This window comes from Manduca sexta, chromosome 9, assembly GCF_014839805.1.
Source record: "Manduca sexta isolate Smith_Timp_Sample1 chromosome 9, JHU_Msex_v1.0, whole genome shotgun sequence".
Taxonomy (NCBI): domain Eukaryota; kingdom Metazoa; phylum Arthropoda; class Insecta; order Lepidoptera; family Sphingidae; genus Manduca; species Manduca sexta.
This window is the reverse complement of record NC_051123.1, coordinates 12,484,035-12,508,012: the sequence shown is the minus strand read 5'-3', so window position 1 is coordinate 12,508,012 and position 23,978 is coordinate 12,484,035.

Sequence of the window (23,978 nt, the reverse complement as noted above, 5' to 3'; positions counted from 1 at the left end):
TCAAAAGGTAACCCGATGCAAAAAAACATGTCTTAGTTAACACATCACGACCAATTTAACAGAAAACAAAAAGTAAGACAAACGTAAATAAACCTAAAAGGGAAGTCGGTAGGAATCGGATTGTATAGACGCTTCGCCGTTGACGGATTGTCAACAAATTTAAGGGTAATAGACTTTTGTGAGATGATTTTATTATATCAGAGTGACATATTAACAGCATTTATATCAGGGTAAGAATTGTAGATGATAGTCTATCTAAGTGGGAATTAGTGCATCTACTTCTACTGCGAAGCAATGGTGTGCAATTGTTATGTTGTATTTTAAAGGACATAACAAATAATTTTATTATTGAGCATAATTAGACCTAAAACTTAATCTTTCAAATTTAAGAGCGTGAAACTCAGGCTGACGCATTTTTAAAACGAAACATGACCTAATATCCTTTATGAGCAGTTGTGTTTTTTATCTTTAGGTGACCAAATCCGTCTATAAGAACTGTTACATTTTTTTTTTTTACGGGCACAACGAAGAACATGACTGCACCTGATAATATGGAGTGGAGTCCAATAGAATGCCGACTGACTAGAGATGATTACCACTCGACAGTCGACACATAGATTTTCTATTCGTTACTAGAGGGATGCAAACAACAATTTATCGATAACCAACCCTCCATCCCTACCACAAAGTGAGATATATCAGCTCACTTCATTTATTCGTGTGCCCGTATCTTTTGTTTGCTATATTTTTGACAAGTACAAAGACGAATCTGCGCTTGTCATGCGTTTGACAGGGGAGGGTGGGGATGTAGTGGGTGCTAAGTTGTTATTAAGCTGCACTTGATGTATATAGTATCGAGCCTCGGTATTCAGGGGTAGGCAGAGACAAAACATAGCATCAAGCCTCTTTTGAGAGGTGGGTGACATTTCACCTATGTTAAATAGACAGCCTGTTGGTATTTTTCGAGCGCAATTCCAGGCTCCAGGCTGATGATGGTGATGATTTCATACATCTTTCTATTCTCCTTGATTAATTTTGGACTTTAGTAGTACCTGCTAACGGAATACTGACCTTTGCAACTGTATTGGTCTTGTTAGAAGTTGAGAAGTCAGCATAGGAAATTGTTATAAAGATGAATGAAACTAAATCTATGATCGTCTATGCATATGTTTGAAATAAACGAGTCTGTTAGCGACATTTCACGTGCATTCACTAGTGCCATTATAGGTTATGGGCCCAGTTAGAAATCACACTTCAAGATTGGAAATTTTGTTGAAATATTCTTTACAAGTACCTTTTTTTCGTCATAGTCACCTTGTGTAACAATTGTACTGAGCTGGTACCTTTTCAGCAGCATCATGAGATGCATGTTGTCTGAACCCTGATCTGTATAGTTTTGTACTATGGCTCCCTTGAATTGTACGAATAAAAAATAATCTCTTTCTTTGTTTTATAAATAGAAAATTGCATAAAAGACATTTATAAATTTGTGAGTCCCTGGAACACTACGAATAAATGTTTTCTTCCTCTTTTTTATAAATATCGGAAAGCATACGACAGTTACATCACTTAATAATTTATACTCACGCCTTTTCTTCCACGATGGGGTAGGCAGAGATGCAACTGGTGCACCCATTTTACACCGTGTGTATTCCGTCCCATGATGTGATTGGCTTATCGCCATATCAGACAGAAATTCCAGGCTTCAGGCTGATACTGAGTAGAAAAATCCAATATCATTGCCAGAGCCGGGCATCGAACCCGAGACCTCAACACTGCATGCAGTCCGTAATACAACTACGCCACTGAGGTAGTCATAATCATGTGATTATTAAATAATCTTTTATTTATATTTGTAATGAGATGAATGTAAGGCAAATCTAAACAATAATAAAGTACAATTGTTAAGCACTTGTCTTAGACACCCCCCAATCAAGTAGTCGTGAAGATACACGCCATTTACATCATATTTTATAGAAATAACGCTTTTAGCTATGGCCTGGTGGACCGCGTTATTCAATATATTGCCAATAGTTGTACAAAATTACTATTTATTACTTTGTTCAGAAAGGTTTACTTGAGTAATTGACAAACATATAAAGTACGTATTATGTGTAAATATTATTTACACACTGATTAAAATAAATAAATATGACATTGTGTAAAACAGAAGATTAGTTCCTATATGTTGTTTATATTTTATAAATATATTATTATTATGTATTTATTTGGAACTTAATAATGTCCTAAGATGAATAATGTTTATATTTTTTTCGCCTAATCAGATTATATAACCATCATATAGCTTAGAAAATCTACCCAGATACTTTCTAAGTCACATCCTATAACGGCAAAGAAGACAGTAACAAATTAAAACAAACAAATGTACACAGGTAACACCTTCCCTGAAGATCGACACATTATTAATATTTTTGATGCACCTGCCTTGTTCATCTCTGCTCCACCCTAAGATTGACTGGGAGAGAATGCCTATGGCCTTAACTCCACCTACAAATTTTATTGTATACAAAGTGCAAATAAATAAATAATATTTTTACTATTCTTAATCAATCTCCCACCAATATTAGTTTGTAACCTAAATCGAAATCAGCCCCACTTCCCAATACCAAAAAACCATTAAAATGATAGTTAAACTTCTAATTGTCATTGCGGTGTGTCGCCATCCAAACTCTGACGCCTGAAGCCAACATACATAATTTGATTAATTTTCGACTGGCACAAAATGCGAGCTCTAATTAAAACTAGTGTAAGTGGCTGGAGCGATAAGGGTACAGTTTGGGGGGTGCGGGCTTAGACGCGTATCGGCTTTCTGATGAAGAAAGCCGTGCGACGGATTAATGTGCGGCTGATTAGTAATTAAGGTTGGATTAGGTTCATAACTATAATTATTAATATTGTGAAGTGAACACTCTAAGGTCCTGGGTTTGAATTCCGGGCAAAGTGATATTTGGGTGTTTCTGCTCAGAGTATCGGTCCGGAGTCTGGAGTTTGTGCCCAAATTGACGATAGGCTCGCCCCCTATCACATCATATGGCGGAACACACTTGGCGAAAAGTGGGTGCCCTGGTTGCGCCTCTGCACACCCCTTCGGGGATAAATGCGTGATTTTGTGTGTGTGAAATATTTTGTCCAATGTTGGGATATTTGAATGAAGAGACGAGCTTGCCATTTGCTGGGGGTAAGCGATACAACCGCCCATAAACAGTAGAAACAATATCCAACACATTTAATTACAAAGTATTGTTCGGTATTCCACTGCGCTCGCCATCCTGAGACATGAGATATTAGTCTTATTATGTCCAGTAGTTACAGTGGATCACAACAGTGACTACACACTGCTGCTTGGCGGCAGAAATAGACATGCGGTGGTACCTACCCAGGCGGACTCTCACATATGAGAGACCTACCACCAGTAGATTCGGCCCAATGATTACTGGGTAAACTTTGAGACTTAAACTCTTACAAAGCACTGCGGCATAAACTAATAATTAAATAATTCATACCAATATTAGCAGTTGTAGTATATAACGGATGAAGAAGTTAATCTTCAAGACTTCATGACTAAAACAATCATCTTTTATCGCCGAAGGGGTAGGCAGAAGTATAACTAGGGCACTCACTTTTGACAATGTGTATTCCGTCCTGACCGACTTGAGACTCGAACCCGGGACCTCAGAGCGTTGTCGTACACGTTCGCAATACGACAACGCCACCGAGGCAGATTTTTAATCCGATTTTGAAAATTGTCGTACTTATAGGATTTATATTCTCTGTCAGAAACATTCTGTCTAATTACTGCTGATCATTTCCTATCCCCGAAATCGAGTTACCCCAGTTAAAATATATAATGATTTCATACGATGCTACCGCTTAAGTTAATTTCCGATTTACTTCGTTTTTTGAGTAGCATGATCTTATATCCATCACGCATGAACGACTGGACTGTGTGGCTGGTTTTTGTTATTGTCAGGAGAAGGTTCTTATGAAAGAAAAAAATCAAAAAATTGCGCGGAAAATTAGAAAATTTAAGAAAACTTAACGACAATATTAATTTTATATAACTGTCAGTGGTTTGAAATAACTGTCAGCTATTGACAGTCGTTAATATAATTAATTTATACGTCGGGTCAGCTAGTACCTAGTAAATAAATAATATAAAATCTCGCACACGAATTTATAGCATGCCCTTCTGCTAGGTATCTGACATTAAACATTTGACAAGAAATTATCTACTTAAGTAACTTTAACATATAATAGTATCAACTACTTTTAACGCGTATCGGGTTAAATTTAACCGCTCGGTTACGTAGCTTGTTAACTGAACGTAAACGTGTTGTGTTACAGGTGTTTATGACTTTGGCGTTAATTTTGAGTGTCATATGAAAGGATAGGAAGAGAATATGGTTCAATATTTAGAAGACACTAAGTATAAAATGTTTAACGCCCTATCGGTATACATAATGATTTCTTATGTTTACGCGAATGTTAGACATTAAAATGAAACTATTTTTCGGATTTTATCGCGGTTTTAATATTTTACTTTTCTCCCGACGTTTCGAAGACTTTGCAGCCTTCATGGTCACGGGGGGGACTGAGGTGTTGTTCATCCGCAGTCAGAGTTACAATATGTACCAAAATTTTACAAATATACAACTTTTTAAATTTTAGCTGTTTGTGGTCCGATCTACGCAGAGATCCCTATCGGTATAGTTATTGTGCAACTGAAACTGGTCAGGTTTTCAGTTTGAAGAACTAAAATTTGTCTATTGATTTTCGATTTAATACTAATCCATTATGGAATCAATGTAACTCACTTTTATAATATTCAAGAAAGCATTTGGCTTTGTTTTTACTGCTGGCATCTATTGAATTGAATTCGGAATTGATTTGAAGAAACAGCTAGTTTTCACAGCCATGCCTGTTATATAGCACCATGGATATATTTAATAAGGCCGAGAGCTAACATTTAAATATTTCGTCAGCTATTATCCTATGTAACAAGGAACGATCCAATATAACTTCACCTAACCCAGGAATCGAACCAAACACCTCACCAAACGCAATACACCAAGACAGTCTGCAAATTCAAAACAATATCATTGATTGATGCGAAACCGACTATCTGTAATGTAGAACCGACATAAATAATACGCGTCGAGGCACGCCCGTTATCTACGAAACTCACGCCTTAGACGAGTGACAAAGATATGTTCATTTTCTAAAATAATCAACCCATAAATCCAGAGCGAGACAACGCTGACGGCTGAGCCCCTCTCGCATACATGTTTGAGGTTTGGGTGTGCTCGGGGAAATTTTTATCGAGGTTTGGAATTATATTTGTCTAATTAAAGTAACACGTGAAAGTATTGCCTTAATTGAAGGAAAATAAAATGTTTTGGTGAGGAAAAATGGATAAATACGTACTCTCACGTGTCATTAGTCTTGTTTTTAGTAAAGATATTATAGAAAAAAAACTTCGTTTTTTGTTTTAGTTTGTTCGAACAAACAACTAAGATAAGATTGAAGTGACTAAGGTTTGAAAATTAATATAATTAAAGAAGTCAAAGGCGATAAATCAATAGACCCAGCGAGTCGAGAAATCAACAACCTTAATACCCATAATAATTAAACCAAACACACAAACACACAACAAAACGGCAACAATGAAACTAAGTTATCGCTAAGTGCGACGCGAAGACGTACGGCCACGAATAATTCATCGAATGTATGCATAAATCAAACGCAATAGCACCAGTGTTCGTGTCGGGGCGCGAATGCGAATACGACCTTACGCGTTCGCTGTAAGGCCATGTCGAATGCGAATGAGGCGAAACGTTGCCGGTTGATTCGGAATTCAAACGGGCGAATATCGTTGCACGGCGATTGGTCAGGGCACGCGTGGCCGTGATACAAACAGTGCGGTTTTCGCCTACGACATGGATGAGTGGAAGTGGACTTTTGTTCTAAATTTTAATTTTCATCGAAGAACATTATTTACTTTTTTTATAAGAGCTATATATAGGTGTTGGCTTCTCTCAACAGCTACCAGCAACGGTGAAAATATGTGCATTAAAATCTCATGTAACTATAACACTTCTTGATGTTTAAATCAAAACTCAATTGAATCTAATACGTTAAAAGATTTTTTAAGTAAACAATAACATTGCTATAAACGAATCAATGTTTTTTAATGTTGATGTTTTGTTAATTATTATAGTAGTTGAGTGTAGAATAGACCGCCGAAACGAATCTCCGCAAGTTCAAATCCCAAGTACACACATCTCTGACTTTTCTAAAATTGTGTGTTTATTCTTTGTCAATTACCACTTGCATTAACGATGAAGGAAAACATCGTGAGGAAACCTGCATACCTGAGAAATTCTCTATAGGAATTTCGAGGGTGTGTCAAGTCTACTCATCCGCACTAGCACCGCATCCAACGTGGTGGATTAAGACCCGCGCCCAGCAGTGGGACAGTACATAACACGGCTAATATAATATATTAGAAACAGAGTCCACCTTCACACTAGTCCAACATATATCTATAAAATATGCAGAAAGTTTCAGATAGTGGGGCGAGATGTCACGAAGGGTGACAGTATGGCGGCTCTAGGCTGCCTATATGCGTTTTAGGTAGCCTAGGTCAGTCTGCGGTCGCCGCAGCAATAACTTTGGGCCTCGATTGTCTCACTCAATGTGTCGGTGCAAGCTGTTCGAAAGGAAAATTGGCTAAACCAATTTGATATGATTTGGATTGTTTCTAATAATTATGGTGAAAATTATATTTAAACAAAAAAGCAAGTTATACTAAGTCCATTAGGTAGAGACTTCTTTTTTATCTCTGACGATAAAAAATTGTAAATCTTCAAGTGATTAGATTCTAGAACTAAAATTATATTAACTGTGATATTTTACTGCATGACTGCATCGGTGGCGTAATTGTATTGCATGTGCGGTACAGCAGCGCCCTGAGGTCCTGGATTCGAATCCCGGATGGGGCAAAGTAATATTTGGGTTCTTCGGCTCAGTATCAGCCCGGAGTCTGGAATTTGTGCCCGATATGGTGATAGGCTAACATCACATCATGGGACGGAACACACTTGGTGAAAAGTGGGGGCCTTAGTTGCGTTCTCTGCACACCCCCTTCGGGGATAAATGCGTGAGTGTGTTTGTTTTCATAATTTATATATTTTGAAAATAATTACATGCACAGTCAACTATAAAAATAACTGAACAAATTTAAAACACTTCTATACATTAACTTCAGTGAAGTATACATAAGTTCAATGCCATATCTATAGAAGTAGGCACGTACTCAATCAATCAGCCTATGGCCGAAAAAAGGAAAAAAGGATTTCATGGTTTGCAGCATCATGGCCTCTGGCATTGTCAACGTGCACAGCACTTACCAAGTGGACCGTCAGCTCGTCTGTCTTCGGCAGCAATAAAGTAAATAAAATTCCTTCCCTAATGGCAAAAGAGCTAGTCTACCTTCAGCAGCAATAAAGTAATAAGATGTCCTTCCCAAGTAGCACAAGGATCCCAGCTTGAAGCAGCCCGCATCCATCAGCTACTCGACTTTTTCAAGACTACTGTAAAATACAAATGAAAAGTTCCAAATATATAATTATCTTTCTATAAATACTTCCTGTAATATAATTCTCATTAAAGTTTAAATGCAAGTGTGTATCAACTGTAAATCGAATCTGTCATTCTCTTTTACAATACCATTATTATAATTGCACACTTAACACTACACTTAGAAGTCGCTTAACTTTCATAAACTTTAGACAGCTTTGTGCACAAAGTACTGTTATTTTCACTCCCAACTGAAATTTTACTAAACACTGAAAAATTTTATATTTTTTTTTCTTTTTCATTCACTGACCTTTTCGAAAAATAATCAATAAAAAATTATTAAATTTCGTGATATCTCGTGCGTCAGAATTCGTATGAATCAATGTACTTCATCCCCGCATTTGGTACATCCTACATCCTAATTAAACAGATCCATGTTAGTGACTAGACGCAAAGATATCCGTCATGCGATTACGCGGCGTTTGTCCCTCGTACAAACGGACAAGCAACAGATTTATAGCGTAATAAATCACAATTTCAATATTAGACGCGACAATTGTGCCAACCTGCCCTTATTATGCTTTGTGTTGGCTAATTATTATGGGTTAAGGATGGGGTCTTCATAGATATAATATTATATAACAATTCATTTCTTTAATTTATGTTTACGCGTGTGTTAGTGATATAAAACTATTTTCTGAATTTTTACGCGGTTAATAATGATTATGTATTTCTTTTTAACACAAGGTATAAAAATTAAAATCCTATAGTGGTCCATGTAATTGTGTCGAGTTCTGGGATTAGCCTGTGTATATCCGGCTCCAAGAGGCCGGCATGATTGTGTCGACTGTCGAGGGGTAATCATCTCTCGTCAGTCGACATTCTATTGGATGCCACTTCACTTACTATCAGATGCAGTGCGGTAAATTTACCAAGCATGTCTAAAAAAAAATCAAAAATGACTTACCATTCAATAGATAAACACTCCGCTAGTTAAAGGGTGCTAAGTCGCCTCTCACGAAATTCCGATGCCCTGAACTTGTGTACATAGGGTTCTGGGAAGGACCCCAATGTTTGCGTTTAATATTTTGAATTTCGTCCATTCAGTTTTTGGAATGCAGTAAAATTGCATTATTCATTAAATTAATTTCATATTCAAATTGTTTTTCTACAAGGCAATGCATGCGTTATTCTAATAATTATCGCCCATTCATGTGATTTCTGTTTTATGCTGTAATCAAAGATTATGAATTTTTAATTTATAAAACATATCGTGAATCTCCTGGAATTGGATCCTCCAGCATGACAGGCGTTAAAGAGGATGTTAGATTAAATCTTCGAATTCTGAAAAATTAATGGCATAGTGACCGTGAATTTCTACTTGCATGATTACAAACTCGCTCAGTTTTAATTCAATCAAAACATTTACTGGTGGGAGGTCTCTCATATGTGAGTCTGCCTGGGTACTACCGCAATGTCTATTTCTGCCGTCAAGCAGCAGTGAGTAGTCACTGTTGTGTTTCGGTTTAAAGGACATTGTAGCTAGTGTAACTATTGGACATAGCAAGGCAACATCTCATGTCTCAGGATGGCGAGCGCAGTGGAATACCAAACAATACTTTGTAATTCAAGGTTTTGGATGGTGTTTCTACTGTTTATGGGCGATCGTTTCGCTTATTACGTGAACGAAAAGCTCATCTCATTATTGAATAAAAAAAAATCAAACTCTGTACTAATTTAATCTTCTTCATTTATTCTAGTATCCATTCTGATCTTTATTACTTCTTTAATTAAATTTCCTAAAGGCAATTTGAACTCCCTCGACTCTCCGAAATCTTCATTCGAAATCAAAACACCTAAGACAGTTAATCATTTGTTACATCCTAGCATAATCAATAAGACATTAACATTGAATCTCCATTGTGCTGTTTGATAAACAATTATGTTTGGCGGCATGCTGCTAATGTGTTTCTGTGGTTAATGCCTTGTTAGGATTCAAGATAATTGAAATTTACAGATATTGAAGGCTTTGTCTTTGGTTTAATATTATTGACGTATGTTCTATAGACACGAACATCCATATAAAATATTTGTTCAAAATCTGAAATAAAATGGCAGCCAAAACGTCACTCTTATAACCTATTTATTCACTTGAACAATAAATGTTTTTATTTATTTGTCTAATATTTTTTGTTCACGTCCAGGTTTACTTAGACTCGACTTTTTATATTATGAGCGCCGCTCCGTATACAACCACAAGCTATCAATATTGACCCTATATTAAAGCAGTTGTACGGATTGCAGTTCAATTCAGTTGAACACAGTGAATGTTCGGAACGCCAAATCTAGTACGTAGTACATATTCCTCGATGATTAATATAATGGGAACTGTTTCGGATGAAGTCATTACTTGGTTCCTTTTCCATAGAATTGGATCTTATAAAAGTGATTGAAGTTAGGCACGTCACAGTGGGGTCAGCTCAACAAACTTTCAAGCATGATATAACAAATTTTTATCACTTTTTAGGGTCAAAAATGCTCTTCATCACGAAGATTTAATTAGAACAAATGAACTAAAAACCTAAACTGTTCGACCTGGGATTCATACATATGCCTTCCCGATTGAATGCCACCACTAAACCATAAAGACGTCTGATATCCAATAACACCAGCCCATCTATCCCACTGCTAAGAACAAGCATCAACTAAAGAGAGTTAAGAATATCCATCACGCTAGCCTGATGCATATCGACCATACACCATAATCAAATTCATAGAAAAACTAGCTTCTGCTCATGCTTCGCCCGCGTGAACGAGTTTTTCGGGACAAAAGTCCCGCTACATATTTTCCTGGGATATAAAATAACCTATAACCTTCCCAGAGTTTCAACTATCTCGATACCAAATTTCATTCAATCCGTTCAGTAGACTGAGAAATCAATAACATACAGACAGACATAAAAGAGGATTTTGCTTTATAATATGTATAGACAGAAGGATTGGGACTTTGTTTTATATGTTGATTAATAATCACCTCATAATCCCTCCCAAAGCAACCCGTCACGGCAAAACAATCGAAACACCACCTGACACAATCGGACAAGATTATTATTAGACATGAATTATGCGTGCAATTAGATGGGACAGCGGTGGATTCGGTACGGACAGACCGGACACGTTGGACAGCCGGCCGCGCTTAAATCAATCAACAGTTCTCCGTTCATGCCGGATGTTTGCTGCTAAGTGGAGTTTTTGGTGCATTGTCTTTTGGATCAACAGGGCCTTGAAGAAGCCTTTTCTGTTATGCCCTGGTTAATGCAGGAAGGGAATTTCATTTTTTTTTTTGTAGCACTGCACCTGTAAGAGTAGTTTTTGGTGCATTGTCTTTTGGGTAATCAAAAGGCTCTTGAAGAAGTTGTTCTGTTATGCTCTGGTTTTGTAGGAAGGGGATTTTCATTTTTTTTATAGCACTGCACTTGTAAGTGGAGTTTTTGGTGTATTTTCTTTTGGGTAATCAACAGGCCCTTGAAGAAGTTGTTCTGTTATGCTCTGGTTTATGTAGGGAAGTGTTTGTATAGTACTGCATCTGTAAGTGGATTAAAGTCCAATAGAACGTCGACTGACGATAGATGATTACCTATCAGCAGTCGACATAGTTATGCCGACCTGCTGGAACGGACAGGCTGATTCCCAAAGCGACACACTTATGTGGGCTACTATGGAAAGTGGATAGAATCCAATAAATTATCCATTGACGAGAGATGATTACCTATCAGCAGTCGATATAGTTATGCCGGCCTGCTGGAACGAGATATACACAGACTGATTCCAGAACGCCATACACTTACGTGGGCTACTATGGTGGGTTTTAACACCTTGTGTACGGTGGTCGCTATCCGGGCGGATATAAAATATACTACCATCAGCAAAAGAAACATAATCAGTACCTGTATATATTACAATCCGTATTTTTTTTATCTTAACTTCTAACATATCAAACTCTCGCATTTAATATTTGAAACCGAATGCTACATCAAAATGAACAAACAGAGAATCAAAGCCAATCACCCCTAAATCCATCTCACGACATCATTGTAAAACACGACACGTTGGGTAGGCAGACAAATAGAATTGTCACAAGCGTAGCCCTACTGGCAATTAGTAGCATGCTCACTAGTTCCGATATGAAATACAGCCGCCCGGATCAGCTAAGACATATAGATTAAGCTACACATGGTCAGACAGCTTGATTATTAATATTATGCACGGAATTAAATTGAGCATCGATACGAGACATTTTAGTTGCCATTTTAGTTCAGATTTTGAACAAATACAATATACACAACATATAGAATATACGTCAATTGGTGTGAGATTATTATTTAAGTTTTGGTAATGAAAAATGTAACTCACATATCGCATTATCCCCGAAGAGGTTTGCTTAGGCGCAATTAGAGAACCCACTTTTCGCGGAGTGCGTTCCGTTTCATGATAGGGGGTGAGACTATCGCCATATCGGGCACAAATTCCAGAGTCCAGGCTGACACTGGGCAGAAAGACCAAAATATTACTTTAACCCGAGATTCGAACCCAGGACCTCAGAGTGCCGTGCCGTGCAGTACAACTACGCCACCGAGGTAGTTAGTTTAAAAATCTAAACCTATTGATATTTTACAGATCCAGATATCTTGTAACCGACTCTAAAACTATCATTTTAAGAGTAAAGGATATTATAAAATTATCGAAATCATATCATATGAAATATCTTAGTTTGTTTACATTGGTCATTCTGACGAACATGGATCTAAGTTCACTCTCACTTTTTATATCCCTCTGAACCTGTTAATTAATAAAGAGCTAAGATAAAAGTAAAAATTTGTAAACATAGCGATTGGAAATAGAAACTTGGAATCGCTATGTTTACCAAAAACTGGTAGAAATTTATTGATTCTTTCAAACTGAAAGATGGAAAAACTTATTTCTTACCTACCTCGGAACAATTTGTGGTTTCTGTGAGGCTTTGAAGAAAACACTTTCAAGACAAACCGATTTTGCCTAGTAGAAATTGATCAACTTTTCCGTTTTATATGATCTATTAAACGGTTTAGGTTTCTTTCTTTAGGTTTTTGAAACATTACAATAAATAAAATTTAATCCTGAACACAATCCGTCTGTGTGTCCAACGATTGTTTCCACCCTATAACATATGCCAAATCCATGGTTCAACCATTTTGCATTCGACCGCCGGCTCCCTTTTAGCTATGACGTCAATATGCAACCTTCGCTATCCGGCTCGAAGGACCAATCTGCACACAACCTCCCAACCTAATTCCAACCTTAACTTTAACCCTTAAGATTGAAAATCGCATGTACTCACCGTCCCTATAATCCACTCAAGGTAACCAATCATGGATTCTGTCAGGTTGTACAGAAGTGATATATAGTTCAACCTTCATTGAATGTGTGATAAATTGATAGATACGAGGGATATTGAATAACAAGTGTGCTTCAATTGTGCGTCATTTGCGCGCCTTGTCCCTCGTGTGGAGGCGGCTTTATTGCCCGTGATACGGGAATTTGTAATTAAGAATGTTGTGATGTAAATGTTTGAATTGGTTTGTTGCTTTGTGTAAAGGTAAAAACTAATAGAGATTAAATAGTATACTATTTTCAAATAATAATAAGAGGTTAATAGAGTCCGACAAATAGAAGGAATTGATGTTAATCAGATAGGTAGTTCTAATTTTTGAAAAAGCATAGAAAAATTTCGACACAAAAATGTAAGGAAAGAGAAAACTGTTTTTTTTTCTTTTTTGGAACAATGTAACGCGTAAATTCGTGCTAGGGGTACTGTTTAGTTATACCAGTTTGGATGTGCGAGGAGGCTTAATTACTAGATTAATATGTTTTAAATGTAATAATAATATTTTTTATTTATTCAATACGTATGCGTTTGCGTGTGTGTTGATAATTTTAAAATATTTTTGAACTTGTTTTTCATACTAAAAATAATGAATCAGTCTTGCAATAATATATTGTTTATTTTTTATTAACCCTCACACAGTAGTTGTAGGTATTACATACGCGGTTGACCTGTCTTTGCCATTGATGGGTTCGATTCTCGAGACAAATAAAGTGATAATATTGAGATTTTTATTCACAAACAGCCTAGTCTGGAATTTTGCCCAGTGAAAAGGTCGCCTTAATATAACCGGCGACAGTAAAATGTCGTATGAATTATATGATACACTTCTAAATACCGTTGAAAGGCGTTATAGAAAAGAAAGAAAAAATCTTTATTTAGCCATTTTCTCTGGACCAGATGGCAGAATGTTACAGGTCCATACTGCAGTACAAGGACATGTGGTATAATTAGTAAGTACACATTTTTTTTTTGAAAACGTACTTAAAAAGTTAATATGCGATGATGATGTAAATGTATTGAATTTAGCTTCAATTTTTCAATATATTTTCGAGGCTTAAATTTCTTTTGCCTTTTTTTACGAGCACAGCAAAGCGACCCCAATGAGTCTGATGTTAAGTGGAGTGAGGTCCAACAGAATATCGATTGACGAGTAATGTCCCCTCGATAGTCGATACAATTATGCCGGTCTGTTGGAACTGAATATACACAGATCCCGAAACGCGACACACTTACATAGGGCGCTACGGGTTTTAACACCTTATGTCGGGGGAGGTATCTGGGTGAGTATAAAATATATCCTACCACCAGCAAAATATATTGCCGCTAGGACTTGCTAGTCTAAGCTTACCATTATGTCTGGACTATAAGTACTAGCAGGGTCGTCAGACAGTTTAACAGTCAACCATTTTCAAGCTATCGTATTAGGTATGCCAGTGAGCCTACCATATGTCTAGAAATGTTTGTATAATGCTCGCTAATCGGGCGAATATATAACATATTAGCCAACCATAACCCAGCAACTAAGCAACCTAACCTAACCAAGACAAAGCAATGTCATAAAACTGATACACTAACGATACAATCTGCAATTATGGCATGACGAATTCCCAAATTCAAATCCAGCCGCGAAGATTTACGTGTCGGCCGGTGTCCAGCTCGCCGTGTAATTTCGCACGCTATCTTCAATCTTGCACCGCACGGGGGCCGCTAACAAACAACCAGGCCGGGCATTAGACACGGACACTCTTGTGACATCTAAATTTTGGCTAGCCGCACGGCACGGGCTGTGTAGAGCTGTGATACGGTAGAGATGGAGTGGAATAGTTTTTATATTATTGACAATAGAGTTAAAGATTGTTTGAATTATTTCTGTCTTAATAACTGTCTGTGGAATTGGGTATAAGTATTTTATATTTTATTATATATTTATATTGTGTTCGTGTATTATGTTTATTGATAATTCGCGTATTTTGTTTTTTTTTTCATATTTAATCATATTAATATTATTACACATACCTATATTGTTTTTTACTGCATCATCCAAAGAATTGACTGGTAGAGAATACCTTCGGTATTAAGACCGCTTCTATACATTATTGCATATAGTGTGAAAATAAATAAATAAATGGGATTTCTAGTAACGTTTGTTTGTGAAGGTTGTTATAAGTAAACGCAGTAATTGCTGAACGGAAGAATGTTATGACACTGATGAACCATGTCCTCCAAGATTTTTTTTATTAACATTAATTTATAGCTAAAACATAATTAAATTAAGTTCATTATGTAATGACGTTTCAGGCTATGTATTCTGGGTTAAAATTATGTTCACTTTTTAATTAACACCTAAAATAAAAGCCAATAAGGTTGTCTTTAACTCATGTCCTAATTTGACAGCTATAAACCCTGATTTAGATAATTGCCGAGTACAAACGAATAGTCACGAACACGAATGTAAAGCTTATTCGGGTGTATTCGTTAATCATTAAAAATGCTAGGTGAGATAATAAATTAACAAATGTATGAAGATAATATTTAAATTGGCATAATGTACAATAATTGCCATTATAAAAAAAAAATAAAAAAAGAGATACTATTTTTTCAATAAGTCACCAACTCAATTCGTAGCCACCTGTAATATCAAATTTTGTTTTGGTTTCTATTGTTTTTTGAAGGCGGTTTAATTTTGTTAAAATGTTTTTTTCTGTGAAGTTATTCCGCAGCTTTTTCGTCAATAGTCTATACGGAGCATAACACACACACACACACACATCATCACGCATTTATCCCCGAAGGGGTATGCAGAGGTGCAACCAAGGCACCCACTTTTCGGCGAGTGTGTTCCGTCCGGCGAGCCTAACAGATACTAAAAATAAAATTTTGTTGTCTGAAATAAATATAATAGTTAGATTAGAAGCTCTACGTATCACGTGGGCACGGGTAGCGCAGAGCGTCGACAAAATGTATCGGTCGCCACGTACAACTTGCATGTTACTGCTATGTATTCTATATGTTACTAGTATATACGGATTACTGATGTTCTATTTACGTAATTATAATGAAAAGAAATCATGATTTAATACACTCACGCCTATTAACTCGATGGGGTAGGCAGAGATGACACTTGTGCATTATTCGTCCCATGATGTGATGGGAGCGAGCCTATCGCTATATCTGTCACAAATTTCAGGGTCCTGGGTGATATTGAGTATAAAAACAAACATCATTACCCGACCGGGCATTGAACCCAAGACCTCAATACAAAGTCGTACTGTAATAAACGACGTCATCGAGCAGTCGTGATGGATGAATTAATAATAATAAAATAATATAATATGAATGTGAATATTGTGTAGTATTATCTCGTATAATTATTTTTATTCAATTATTATTTTATATGGGTAAAAGTTATAAGTATCATACTTGACTGTTATCGATTTAAGCTACTTTCTATTCTCAGGGAAAAATCTATAATTAACATTAAAATAAAAATATTTTGCAGATTTTATTGCCGTTTTTTATATTATAATTTTTTCCTGACGTTTCGAAGACATTGCAGCCTTTGTGGTCACGGGGCGGACTAAGGTTTTGGTCATTCGAAAAGTTAGTTACTATATCTACTTACATTTTACAATTATACAATTTAGTTATTTCAATTTAGCTGTTGACGTTCCGATCTATAATTAATTTCCTAGACCTAATAAAAAGAGAAAGCACTTGTAATATTAAGCCGATCCTTCCGATCCAGCAATGAGCTAAAAAGGAATTTTTTAATCAAACCGCCAAACCCATCAACGACAAACGGACAATTTCAATAGCCATAACCCTAAAAAGTTGGGGTACAAACGACCGCGTAATACAATTGACAAGATTCCACTCCGCAAATAAAATATGGCGGCTCTCGTAAAACTATAAGAATATGGATATGTGCGAGCAATTTTTTTCCTCTGCCATAAGCGAGCGTTTGACGGAAAAAATCTACCGAAATGTCATACCAATGAATTCATGCGGCCCGTTTTTTTCAAGCTTTATCGCTTTTGTTTATTAGGGTTGGACATTTTGGCCTGTACTTCGGGGCTTTTATGGCGATCGGGGCAGGGGGAGGAGGACAAAACCGCCGTTTTCACGTATAATTTGTTTACGACTTTCAATATCGGTTTTGCGGTCTAATAAACGGTTTATTGACAATATGTTTGGTGTTTAGTTTTTTTTTTATTGTCATATTAAATAGTAAATAGATCGTATTGAGGCTTGTATTAGAATTATGAATGGTAATAGTCCAAAGAAGATCCTGGATGTGATATTAGCATGTCGATATTGAATCAACTTTTTTAATATTTGAACATTATTTTTACAGGCACGGTGCACTGCCCCGCTAATTCACCTGATGGTAATTGGAGTGGGGTCCAATAGAGTGTCGACTGACGAGAGATGATTACCCCTCGACAGTCGACACAATTATGCCGGCCTGTTGGAACCGTATATACACAGGATGATCCCGGAACGCGACACTTACGTGGTCCACTATGCGCTCGCCATCCTGAGTCGTGAGATGTTAGGTCTCATTATTTCCAGTAGTTACACTGGCTACAATGCCTTTCAAACCGGAATACAACAGTGACTACACACTCCTACTTGGCGGCAGAAATAGACATTGCGGTGGTACCTACCCAGGCGGACTCTCACATAGGAGAGACCTACCACCAGTAAAATTACATTGTAGGTCACCATTGAACAGTTGGTGTCAATCCAAAAAGTTTCACATTGCTCTTGTCATATTTAAATTTCTACTATCAGGATACCCCCAATATCTCCCTTAAGGGGCAAATTATAACACTAAAGAGAAAGGGAGACAACAAGCACATAACAGGACAAAAAGCAACGGACAAAGCGCTGTATAAAAGTACAATTTGTAGGGTGCACTCAATACCGAATCATCCCGCGACGACATCCATTAGGTATTATTGAAGATTTTAATATCAAAAATTGCTGGTTACCCTTTATAGGGTGCGATACGATTTTAGTTACGATTCTTTTGTCATATCGGTCAGATATTTATAGCATGTTAAGCGAGAAGTCCCGGTTTGATTTTGAAATTGAAACTTTGTGTGAGTTTTTACACTCATTGCTTGAGGTTATAAAGTACAGAGATAAGGGTCGACAGATCGTAATTTTGTTCTGAACATCATGAGCATCATGGAATACACTTTGCCCACCCTTTAAGTATTACTTTTTCCAGGAAAAACTTCCAAAAGTGTTGAACCAATCACATGTTATAGTAGAATACGAATGATGAAGACAAGGAACCGAATCAGTACTACACAGTAATAAAATTAAAAGTACTCCTAGAAACAGGAATCGGCTTTCTATTAAACCTCGTATGGGCGAATTGTTGGAACCCTATGACATCCATCTACCTCTTATCGATTCCTCTTCTTTTTGATTGAGTAGGCAAAGGCGACGAGATCCAACGCGAAGTGACCCTGAAGTAGTCGCCAACATGTTTTTCTATAATCGTTAACGTTAATAGAAAACATAACTAAGTATGGTAACGACATATCCGATCGATAAGTCTATCATCAGTATATCATTCCCATTCATAACGTTAGCGTTAACGATCGTGAGAAGGCATTCTGATTACAATACCTGGTGTGTTTTATAAAATCGTGATGTGTAAAATTCCTTTGAAAACATTTCGCAGAATATCGTTTCGTACTTTTGTTTCGCTGCCCTCTTTCAGCATCGCAATTTGAATGAAATGCAAAGTTCGTTGTTTGTGATCAATGCTAATTTTACATACTGTTTATGTTTTATGGTCCTATTTCTCATGGACGGTTGAGTTAACTCCTCATGTTTATATTATCCTGGTACTTACTACCTTCAAATTAAATTACTAACTTCAAAATATCGTATTAACCCAAGGAAATTAAGTGTGTTTTGTTTAAATCGTAAATTAAACTAATTTTTGTTGCCGCAAATAGGAATCGAACTCAAACTTGCACTAGCACGGTATCTAATTGGTGATTCCCTAAACATAGTTATTCAATTTTGGATATTGATATTTTACGTTTCTTATAAAAAATTAGATCAATAACTGTAAAATATATCTGACTAATTAAAATTGTTAACGTAGATAAATCTAGTGGATCCATCAAAATAACCAATTTAGATATAAATACGACATTGTGTTTAAAGAAAACTGAATGTTCTATTTTATTGCTTTGAATGACGCGACCAGCCTGCCATTCGCCTGATGGTAAGCGAAACGACCACCCATAAACAGCAGAAACACCGTCCAACACCTAGAATTATAAAATATTGTTTGATATTCCACTGCGCTAGACATCCTGAGACGTGAGATGTTAAGTCTTATTACGTCCAGTAGTTACATTGGCTATAATGTGGTTCAAACCGGAACACAACAGTGACTACACACTGCTTCTTGGCAGAAATAGACATTGCGGTTGTACCAACCCAGACGGATTCTCACATATGAGAGACCTACCACAAGACACCAGTGTTCTGTAAATCTATCTATATATATAAAAATGAATCCCTATTTCTCTTGGTCACGCCATCACGCGTGAACGGCTGGACCGATTTCACTATTTTTTTGTTATGTTTGTTATTGTCAGGAGAAGGATCTTATGAAAGAAAAGTTAAGGAAGTTGAGCGGAACGTAAGAAAGTTTAAAAAAAGTTAATTTCAGCGATTGACAGAATGCGCGCTGCAAATTCATAGTTAAGACGGGACAACGTCTGTCGGGTCATCTAATTTGCCAAATTATAATTATCAAGATTATTAACTACTTAAAGACCAGACAAACCCGCCAAAAGCCATCTCCCACAAATCTACACATCTGTCACATTTTTTTTCAACTAATCCAATAGTTATCAGGTATTAAATAAAAAACGAGCGTGGAATTCATGATATGAACCGTATCGGGCGCCCAGCTGTGTGCGTGCACATATCGAGACATTGATATGGCCCTGACGTGGATCCAATGTTAGGGTTCCTGTGGGAAATAGAAAAACCCTAAGAACCTATTACAAAAAGCAGACAACACTTTTGCTCCATTGCAATTTTAACAATGAAGACACTTCTTTATTTATTTAATTAGGACGAAAAAGATAGTACACTTAAACGCTTACAAATTCCGAAACTTGCGGTATTTTATACGTTACTTACAAAAAGTGTGGATTAAATTTGATATTATTTATACAAAAGCTGTATAATCCGCTATAGCGACCGTGTTTCATGTTCTCTGATCAGCCTTTATATACGGTTTTATATAGACCAGCTTGAAAGTAGACTGGTGAGATGTAATCATTTCTCGTCAGTTCACACTATCTGAACACCGCTTGATGTCGATCCCTTCCTAGACCAATAGACCACGGCGATCAACCACTAATCTCAACGGAGATCGGCCAGGTATGGAGGAGATATTATAGTGCACAGGTGTGGGCGCAACACACTGGTACACTCTCTGATCCTTCTCTTAACAGTCCGATGAGTCGGCTATCCGACATGACCGGAGAGAGATCAGGCGCAGGACCAACGGCTTTACGTGCTTTCCGAGGCATCACACCTCCAATTTCCTCCGAGCTGCGACTGAGTAATTTTTTAAGATGGAAAAACCCAGTCACAATTATTTTCTGGCTCGACCCGGGATTCGAACCCAGGACCACATCGCGGTAGTCGTACTCTTACGGGGTACAATTACTATGTCACCGAGGTAATCAAACCATCAACACCGCTTACTATTAGATGCACTAGAGTCACTTTGTTGTGCAATTAAAAACAACTCTATATTATATAGTCATTAATACATAAAGTTGTTCATGGTATTCCACTGCGGTCGTCAGCCTGAGGCGTTAGATATTAAATCTCCTAACATGTAACGCCTCCTTCACAGCGAACTCAACTGTTTATATACTGCTGCTTTACGGCAGAAATAGACCATAACCTATCGATAGGTCAATGATATTAATGGATTTAAGTCTTAAAAAGTGAATTTAAATTTATTTATTTTTCTCTATAACAATACAGCATACTCAAATTGACTTACATTTTCTATTACAAGTGGTATTATACGAATATGATTAGTCAAAATTCAAGTCAAATAATACGGAACCCGGACCATATTTCCCGATCACGCTCCATAACTTTTTTTTGAAAAAGCGAAAAAAGCGGTGCTTTCGCGAGTCGACCTGTGTTTAACCGCTGTCAAGGGCTGCCAATCACAACGCCCCGCCCGCTCTCCGCCGTTTGACAGCCCTGCACTCGCGCCGCATCGTTTTTGATTTAGCTTTATTAGAATGTTTTATTGTTCCGCTATTAATATTTTTTTTTGAATTTTGTATTGGGAATTCATCTTTGTCTAACTTAATTATTTATGATAGATAAAGGTTGAAGCGATTAGGTCCTAATCAAATTTAGTAAAGAAATATAAAATACATAATATTAATGCTATAAAGTTATATCTCCGATAGGCAATAGGAGGTTTTATTAGGTTGGTTCATCTGCTCTAATAATTGATATAGCAGTAAGTCAAAAAAGACGGTTATGCTCTACCACATGATTAACTAGATCTTATCGTTGTTGTTGTTTATCAGGCAAGAAAATGCATTTCTAATTTACATAAAAGTATGAAAACTACCTCTTAATTACTACGGCAGAGACTTTCCAGCCCTTACACCTACCACTGCAACTCCTGTAAGCCAGGATCGGCAGTGACACGCATGACACCGAGCAGTGAAGCTCGGCGAGTCTCAGGGAAAACTAATTTGTCATTATCCCGCAACGAAATTAATCTAATAGAAGGATAGGGAGGAGTTGGAAATATTGATTGTCCACTTCCCTCCATAGCAATGCACCACGGCAGTATTGCACGCAAGAAGTCGACTGGATTGGGCACCATCTATTTCTACTGACAAGTTACATTGGTCAAATACTCGTATGTTCGGTTTCGAAGGACTTTGTTTCTAGTGTATCTATTGGATATAAATAAGGTCTAACATGTGATGTATCAAGGTAACTTTAGGGCAGTGCCTAAGTATTTTAATTCGATGTTCTGTATGGTGTTGCTACTGTAAGAGCTGTCGTATTGATCAGACGATTGATATACCCGTCACACTGTTTAATCGTTTCAAAATACTACATAGCACCATTGACTGTCTCGGTGGCGTAGTTTTATTACGGTATGAATGCAGTGCTGAGGTCTCGGGTTCGATCTCCGAGTCCTTATATTGAGTCTACTCAGTAGTAGCCCAGAGTGTGGAATTTATGCCCGATATAGCGATGGGATCGCCCGTTATCACTTTGTGGGACGGAATACTTACAACGGATAGTGGGTCCATTAGCGCCTCTGCCTACCCTGTCAAAAATAATATTTGAACTCTAACACAATAACAATAACATCCAAAAACCCCTGACTCTTCTGAACCTAAACAACTTCATCAAACAGTACTATAACTTCTAAAGATACTTCGTTAACCAACGCAAGCATCAAAAACTACTCATCACACTAAATCACAATTTGTCTATACAACAGAGCATTAAGTACAAAAAATTCCCATCGACAACACGTAATGGACAGACGGACATATCCGTTTATATTGTAATTAAATATTATTAAAACATTCAGAGATGATGGTGCGTAAACGATTTGTAATTACCGGTTGGCTGATATTGATTAATTTTACACTGTTTATGTCTTAGTTTTTGTTTTAGCTTTCTGAACGCTTCTGATGGGAATTTGTTGATTTTTTTTATTATTACCTGCTAGTAGCGGTTATAGTATAGTTGGTAGCGAAACGGGTTGATCAGATGAAGCTGGTAGGTTAAAAACCAAGCCGCTACAACATCTGACTTTAGTAACATGTGAATTGTCAAATATCAATAGTTTTAACAGTTAAGGAAAACATCGTGAAAAAACCTATTTACATAAGAATTCGGAAGGTATGAGAAGTCTACTAACCTAGGCCAGCGTGGTGGACTAAAGCCTAACCTTCTCAGTAGCTGATGAAGCGCGCACACCAGATATAATTCTACTTTAATGTTTGTTTACGAAATATTTGTTCCAAAATATTTTAGAAATAAGACGAAAAAATTTTGTTGATATGCGTTCTTTTTTATGAAGTTTAAGTAGGCATCATTATTTCTTATGTTTACGCGAATGTAATAATCGAAATAATAGTTTTATTTCGATATTTGGGTAATAATATTTATCCACAACTTGATATCTACAAGGCGGCATCAATGACAAAAAACTATTTACAGATTAAACTTTTTTATCCAAATCAATAGGAATACCGATTGTCAAATCCGTGTCGTTTTAAAACCGCTCTCCCATAAACAAGGGAAAAATAATCCGATCAAAAGGTTGGCAACACTTGAGATCTATTGTTAAACGAAAAAAACATTCCGAATCGGTTTTTACACAATTCTGTGGCTGTTCACAAAAATTTGTAACAACAATCATCTGAATTGTACCCTATGATTTGTGGTGTAGAGTTTAGAATCGAATGCGTGGTAATCATATCGTGTGATTGACACAAATTGACACGGTTTTCACAGCGGGTTGTGGGTGTTTGTGCGTTTTTTTTTATTTCATTGTAAGTGCATCGAAAGGTTTAACATATCGGACTCGGCGAAGTGTGAATAACAGTGGATACGCGATGTGATTGTATGGATATTCGATTTTGTATGATCTATAATAATAATTTTAATTTTCTCTTTCGAAGCTTTAGAAAAGAGAGGCGTACTGCGTACATTTAGGATTAAAAGTAGCCTCTGAGTCACTTCAGGGAATGGTATATCCCTATACCAAATTTCATCAATATCCCATTAAAAAATTCAACGTTTACAACTCAAACATCTTTACATAGTCTTTTATTATAATAGTAATGTAACGTACTAATGGTACGCGCATCATTTTAGAAAAATCAGAGGTGTA